This window comes from Arachis hypogaea, chromosome 14, assembly GCF_003086295.3.
Source record: "Arachis hypogaea cultivar Tifrunner chromosome 14, arahy.Tifrunner.gnm2.J5K5, whole genome shotgun sequence".
In the NCBI taxonomy this organism is placed as follows: domain Eukaryota; kingdom Viridiplantae; phylum Streptophyta; class Magnoliopsida; order Fabales; family Fabaceae; genus Arachis; species Arachis hypogaea.
Genome location: NC_092049.1, coordinates 105,469,753 through 105,477,419, shown reverse-complemented (window position 1 = coordinate 105,477,419; position 7,667 = coordinate 105,469,753). Strand labels below are relative to the sequence as shown.

General features: G+C 39.4%; 1 non-coding gene across 1 annotated transcript; it reads left to right on the top strand.

Annotated features, from left to right (window-relative positions):
* The first annotated feature begins 5,829 nt into the window (after positions 1 to 5,829).
* Positions 5,830 to 5,937, top strand: LOC112745926 (small nucleolar RNA R71). Its single transcript, XR_003173831.1, has one exon. It is a non-coding gene; the product is annotated as a small nucleolar RNA R71 (small nucleolar RNA).
* The last annotated feature ends 1,730 nt before the right edge of the window (positions 5,938 to 7,667 follow it).

Below are 7,667 nucleotides of genomic sequence, written 5' to 3'. Positions count from 1 at the left end.
ATTCAAGCTTGTTTGCATGTAGAACGGAAGTGGTTGTCAGGCACGCGTTCATAGGTGAGAATGGTGATGAGTGTCACATAATCATCACATTCATCATGTTCTTGTATGCAAATAATATCTTAGAGAAGAAATAGGCTTGAGTTGAATAGAAAAACAATAGTACTTTGCATTAATTCATGAAGAACAGCAGAGCTCCACACCTTAATCTATGGTGTGTAGAAACTCCACCGTTGAAAATACAAAAGTAATAAAGGTCCAGGCATGGCAGTGAGGCCAGCCCCCATAAAGATCTAAGATAGCATAAGACTAATCGATGATGAAAATACAATAGCAAAAGGTCCTATTTATAGAGAACTAGTAGCCTAGGGTTTACAGAAATGAGTAAATGATGCAGAAATCCACTTCCAGGCCGACTTGGTGTGTGCTTGGGCTGAGCATTGAAGCTTTCACGTGTAGAGACTTCTCTTGGAGTGAAACGCCAGCTTTTGTACCAGTTTGGGCGTTTAACTCCAGCTTTTATGCCAGTTCTGGCGTTTTGACGCTAGGAATTTTATGCTAACTTGGAACGCCGGTTTGGGCCATTATATCTCAGGCAAAGTATGGACCATTATATATTTCTGGAAAGCCCAGGATGTCTACTTTCCAACGCAATTAAGAGCGCGCCAATTGGGCTTCTGTTGCTCTAGAAAATTCACTTCGAGTGCAGGGAGGTCAGAATCCAACAGCATCTGCAGTCCTTTTTCAGCCTCTGAATCAGATTTTTGCTTAGGTACCTCAATTTCAGCCAGAAAATACCTGAAATCACAGAAAAATACACAAACTCATAGTAAAATCTAGAAATATGATTTTTATTTAAAAACTAATAAAAATATAATAAAAATTAACTAAAACATACTAAAAACTACCTAAAAACAATGCCAAAAAGTGTATGAATTATCCGCTCATCACAACACCAAACTTAAATTGTTGCTTGTCCCCAAGCAACTGAAAATCGAATAGGATAAAAAGAAGAGAATATAGAATGAATTCCAAAAACATCTATGAAGATCAGTCTTAATTAGATGAGCGGGGCTATTAGCTTTTTGCTTCTGAACAGTTTTGGCATCTCACTTTATCCTTTGGAGTTTAGAATGATTGGCATCTATAGGAACTCAGAATTTAGATAGTGTTATTGATTCTCCTAGTTCAGTATGTTGATTCTTGAACATAGTTACTTTATGAGTCTTGGTCGTGACCCTAAGCATTTTATTTTCCAGTATTACCACCGGATACATAAATGCCACAGACACATAATTGGGTGAACCTTTTCAGATTGTGACTCAGCTTTGCTAGAGTCCCCAATTAGAGGTGTCCAGAGCTCTTAAGTACACTCTTTTTGCTTTGGACCACGACTTTAACCGCTCAGTCTCAAGCTTTTCACTTGACACCTTCACGCCACAAGCACATAGTTAGGGACAGCTTGGTTTAGTCGCTTAGGCCAGGATTTTATTCCTGTGGGCCCTCCTATCCACTGATACTCAAAGCCTTGGATCCTTTTTATTTTACCCTTGCCTTTTGGTTTAAAGGGCTATTGGCTTTTTCTGCTTGCTTTTTCTTTCTCTTTTTTCTCTCTCTCTTTTTTTTTCATATATTTTTTTCTGCAAGTTTTTCACTGCTTTTTCTTGCTCCAAGAATCAATTTTATGATTTTTCATATTATTAATAGCATTTCTCCTTTTTTCATCATTTTTTCAAGAGCCAACAATTTTAACATTCATGAACAACAAATTAAAAAATATGCACTGTTCAAGCATTCATTCAAAAAAACAAAAATTATTGCCACCACATCAAAATAATTAATCTATTTTAAAATTTGAAATTCATGTACTTCTTTTTCTTTTTGCAATTAAAAACACTTTTTATTTAAGAAAGGTGATAGATTCATAGGACATTCATAGCTTTAAGGCATAGACACTTAGACACTAGTGATCATGTAATAAGACACAAACATAAATAAAACATAAAGCATAATTTTCGAAAAACAGAAAAATAAAGAACAAGGAAATTAAAGAACGGGTCCACCTTAGTGATGGCGGCTTGTTCTTCCTATTAAAGATCTTATGGAGTCCTTGAGCTCCTCAATGTCTCTTCCTTGCCTTTGTTTCTCCTCCCTCATGACTCTTTGGTCTTCTCTAATTTCATGGAGGAGGATGGAATGCTCTTGGTGCTCCACCCTTAGTTGTCCCATGTTGGAACTTAATTCTCCTAGGAATGTGTTGATTTGCTCCCAATAGTTTTGTGGAGGAAAATGCATCCCTTGAGGCATCTCAGGGATTTCATGATGAGGAATTTCCTCATGCTCTTGTCCATGAGTGGGCTCTCTTGTTTGCTCCATCCTTTTCTTAGTGATGGGCTTGTCTTCATCAATGAGGATGTCTTCCTCTATGTCAATTCCAGCTGAATTGCAGAGGTGACAAATGAGATGAGGGAAGGCTAACCTTGCCAAAGTAGAGGACTTGTCTGCCACCTTGAAGAGTTCTAGGGATATAACCTCATGAACTTCTACTTCCTCCCCAATCATGATGCTATGGATCATGACACCCCGGTCTATAGTACTTCAGACCGGTTGCTAGTTGGAATGATTGTGCGTTGGATGAACTCCAACCATCCCCTAGCCACGGGCTTGAGGTCATGCCTTCTTAGTTGAACCGGCTTTCCTCTTGAATCTCTCTTCCATTAAGCGCCCTCTTCAGAAATGTCTATGAGGACTTGGTCCAACCTTTGATCAAAGTTGACCCTTCTAGTGTAGGGGCGTGCATCTCCTTGCATCATGGGCAAGTTGAATGCCAACCTTACATTTTTCGGACTAAAATCTAAGCATTTCCCTGGACCATTGTAAGCCAATTCTTTGGGTCCGGGTTCACACTTTGATCATGGTTCTTGGTGATCCATGCATTGGCATAAAACTCTTGAACCATTAAGATTTCGACTTGTTGAATGGGGTTGGTGAGAACTTCCCAACCTCTTCTTCGAATCTCATGTCAGATCTCCGGATATTCACCCTTTTTGAGTTTGAAAGGGACCTCGGGGATCACCTTCTTCTTGGCCACAACTTCATGGAAGTGGTCTTGATGGATCTTTGAGATGAATCTCTCCATCTCCCATGACTCGGAGGCGAAAGCTTTTGCCTTCCCTTTCCTCTTTCTAGAGGTTTCACCGGCCTTAGGTACCATAAATGGTTATGGAAAAATAAAAAGTTTTAGCTTTTACCATACCAAACTTAGAAAGTTTGCTCGTCCTCGAGCAAAAGAAGAAAGAAAAGAGTATAAGAAGAAAATGGAGGAGATGGAGGGGGTTTAGTGGTTTGGCCAAGGGGGAGAGGTAGTGTGTATGATGTGTGAAAATGAAGGAGTGAAGATTGGTTTATATAGAAGTGGAGAGAGGGGTAGGGTTCGGCCATGTATGGGTGGGTTTGGGAGGGAAAGTGGTTTGAATTTGAATGGTGAGGTAGGTGGGGATCTATGGTGGATGGATGTGGATTAGTGAAGAGATTATGGAGAAGAGGGTAGGATTTGATAGGTGAGGGGTTTTTGGGGAAGAGGTATTGAGGTGATTGGTGAAGGGTATTTGGGGAAGGGTGTTATGGGAAGGTATGAAGAAGAGAGAGAGGGGTGGGGTAAGTGGGGATCCTGTGGGTCTACAGATCCTAAGGTGTCAAGGATTTCTCATCCCTGTACCATGTTGGGGTGTAAACTCCCCCTGAATGCCAATTTTGGCGTTAAACGCCAGGTTGCTGCCCATTTCTGGCGTTTAACGCCAGATTATCTTCCCTTTCTGGCGTTTAAACGCCAGCTTTTCTCCTTTTGCTGGCATTAAACGCCAGCCCTGTGCCCCTTTCTGGTGTTAATCACCAGCTCTATGCCTATTTCTGGCGTTAAACGCCCAGAATGGTGCTAGACTGGGCGTTTAACGCCCATTCTGCTACCCTTACTGGCGTTTAAACGCCAGTAAGCTTCTCTTGCAAGATGTGCTGTTTTTAATGCTGTTTTTCATTCTATTTTTGCTTTTTCAGTTATTTTTGTGGCTTCACATGATCATCAACCTACAGAAAACATAAAATAACAATGGAAAATAAATAGATATGATTAAATAAAATTGGGTTGCCTCCCAACAAGCGCTTCTTTAATGTCAATAGCTTGACAGTTGGCTCTCATGGAGCCTCACAGATACTCAGAGCATGATGATGGCCTCCTAACACCAAACTTAGAGTTTGAATGTGGGGGATCTAATTGACTCTGCATTGAGAGAAGCTTTTCATGCTTCCTCTCCACGGTTACAGAGGGAAATCCTTGAGCTTTAAACACAAGGGAGTCCTCATTCACTTGAAGGACCAATTCTCCTCTGTCAACATCAATTACAGCTTTTGCTGTGGCTAGGAAGGGTCCGCCAAGGATGATGGATTCGTCCATACACTTTCCAGTGTCTAGGATTATGAAATCAGCAGGGATGTAGTGGCCTTCAACCTTTACCAAGACATCCTCTACAAGTCTATAAGCCTGTTTCCTTGAATTGTCTGCCATCTCTAGTGATATTCTTGCAGCTTGTACCTCAAGGATCCCTAGCTTCTCCATTACAGAGAGAGGCATGAGGTTTATACTTGACCCCAGGTCACACAGAGCCTTCTCAAAGGTCATGGTGCCTATGGTACAAGGTATTGAGAACTTTCTAGGATTCTGTCTCTTCTGAGGTAATCTCTGCCTAGTCAAGTCATCCAGTTCTTTGGTGAGCAAGGGGGTTCATCCTCCCAAGTCTCATTACCAAATAACTTGGCATTTAGCTTCATGATTGCTCCAAGGTACTTAGCAACTTACTCTTCAGTAATATCTTCATCCCCTTCAGAGGAAGAATACTCATCAGAGCTCATGAATGGCAGAAGTAAATTCAATGGAATCTCTATGGTCTCTGCATGAGCCTCAGATTCCCATGGTTCCTCATCAGAGAACTCCTTGGAGGCCAGTGGACATCCATTGAGGTCTTCCTCAGTGGAAATCACTGCCTCTCCCTTGCCTATGCATTCGGCCATGTGGGACGTGTTTATGGCCTTGCATTCTCTCTTTGATTTTTCTTCTGTATTACTTGGGAGAGTACGAGGAGGGAGTTCAGTAATTTTCTTACTCAACTGACCCACTTGTGCCTCCAAATTTCTAATGGAGGACCTTGCTTCAGTTATGAAACTGAGCGTGGTCTTGGATAGATCAGAGACTACAGTTGCTAAGTCAGAGTGGCTCTGCTTAGAATTCTCTGTCTGTTGCTAAGAAGATGATGAAAAAAGCTTGCTATTGCTAAACCTATTTCTTCCACCATTACTGTTGTTGAAGCCTTGTTGAGGCCTCTGTTGGTCTTTCCATAAGAGATTTGGGTGATTTCTCCATGAAGGATAATAGGTGTTTCCATAGGGTTCTCCCATGTAATTCACCTCTTCCATTGCTGGGTTCTCAGGATCATAAACTTCTCTTTCAGATGAAGCTTCTTTGGTACTGCCTGTTGTTGCTTGCATGCCAGACAGACTCTGAGAAATCATATTGACTTGTTGAGTCAATATTTTGTTCTGAGCCAATATGGCATTCAGAGTATCAATCTTAAGAACTCCTTTCTTCTGATTTGTCTCATTATTCACAGGATTCCTTTCAGAAGTGTACATGAATTGGTTATTTGCAACCATTTCAATGAGTTCCTGAGCTTCTACAGGCGTCTTCTTCAGATGAAGAGATCCTCCCGCAAAGCTGTCCAATGACATCTTGGACAGTTCAGACAGATCATCATAGAAGATACCTATGATGCTCCATTTTGAAAGCATGTCAGAAGGACACCTTCTGATCAATTGCTTGTCTCTTTCCCAAGCTTCATAGAGGGATTCACCTTCCTTCTGTCTGAAGGTTTAGACTTCCACTCTAAGCTTGCTCAATTTTTGAGGTGGAAAGAACTTTGCCAAGAAGGCATTGACTAGCTTTTCCCAAGAGTTCAGGCCTTCTTTAGGTTGTGAATCCAACCATGTCCTAGCTCTGTCTCTTACAGCAAAAGGGAAGAGCATAAGTCTGTAGACCTCAGGGTCAACTCTATTGGTCTTGACAGTGTCACAGATTTGTAAGAATTTAGCTAAGAACTGATGAGGATCTTCCAATGGAAGTCCATGAAACTTGCAATTCTGTTGCATTAGTGAAACTAATTGAGGCTTCAGCTCAAAGTTGTTTGCTCCAATGGCAGGGATAGAGTTTCTTCTCCCATAGAAGTTGGGAGTAGGTGCAGTAAAGTCACCAAGCACCTTCCTTGCATTGTTGGAATTGTTGTTATTTTCGGCTGCCATGGCTTCTTCTTGTTTGAAAATTTCTGTTAGGTCCTCTCCAGAGAGTTGTGCTTTAGCTTCTCTTAGCTTTCTCTTCAAGGTCCTTTCAGGTTCAGGATCAGCTTCAACAAGAATGCCTTTGTCTTTGCTCCTACTCATATGAAAGAGAGAAGGAGAAAGTATGGAATCCTCTATGTCACAGTATAGAGATTCTTTGAGGTGTCAGAGGAAAAGAGAAATGGAAGGTGGAGGTAGAGAGGAGAGAATTCGAACTTATGGAGAGAGAGAGAATTTGAATTGCACATTGAGGAGGAATGTTAGTCCTTAAATAGAAGGATGTGAGAAGGGAGAAAGAATTTTTTGAAATTAATTTTAAAAAGATTTTTAAATAATTAAAAGAAATTTTGAAAATTTGGTTGAAAAAGTAGTTATCTAAGATCATTTTTGAAAATTAAAATTGAGAAAGTAGTTAAGTGATTTTGAAAAAGATTTTGAAATTAGAAATCAAAAAGATATGATTGAAAATTATTTTTTTTTGAAAAAGATGTGGTTGAGAATATATGATTGAGAAAATATGGTTTTTTTAAAAAGATATGATTGAAAAGATATGATTTGAAAAAGAATTGATTTTGAAAAATTATGAAAATTTGAAAAATATTTGAATTAAAAACAAAATCTTTCTTCTTGTGCCATCCTGGCGTTAAACGCCCAGAATGGTATCCATTCTGGCGTTTAACGCCCAAAATACTACCCTTTTGGGCGTTCAACGCCCAGCCAGGTACCCTAGCTGGCGTTTAAACGCCAGTTTTCCTTCCTCACTGGGTGTTTTGAACGCCCAGCTTTTTTCTATGTAATTCCTCTGCTACATGTTCTGAATCTTCAATTCTCTGTATTATTGACTTGAAAAATTTTTTTTGGATTTTTAATGATGAGGAATCAATCAAAATGCAACTAATCATGGAAAACTAAGATCAAATAAACAATGCATGCAAGACACCAAACTTAGAAATTTTCATATTAGAGACACTAACAAATTGAGAATGCATATGAAAAACAACAAAACACACAAGACATGAGAATTCAAAGATCAGAGCAAGGAAATCATCAAGAATGACTTGAAGATTAATGAAGAACATAATGCATATATTCGAAAATTGCAAGAAATTAAATAAAACATGCAGGACACCAAACTTAAAAATTGACACTAGACTCAAACAAGAAACATAAATTATTTTTGGTTTTTATGATTTTATAAATTTTTTTTGGATTTTTCGAAAATTATTGGGAAAAATAAAAATAAGGATTTCAAAAATTTTTAATAAGAATTCCAGGAATCATGCAATGTT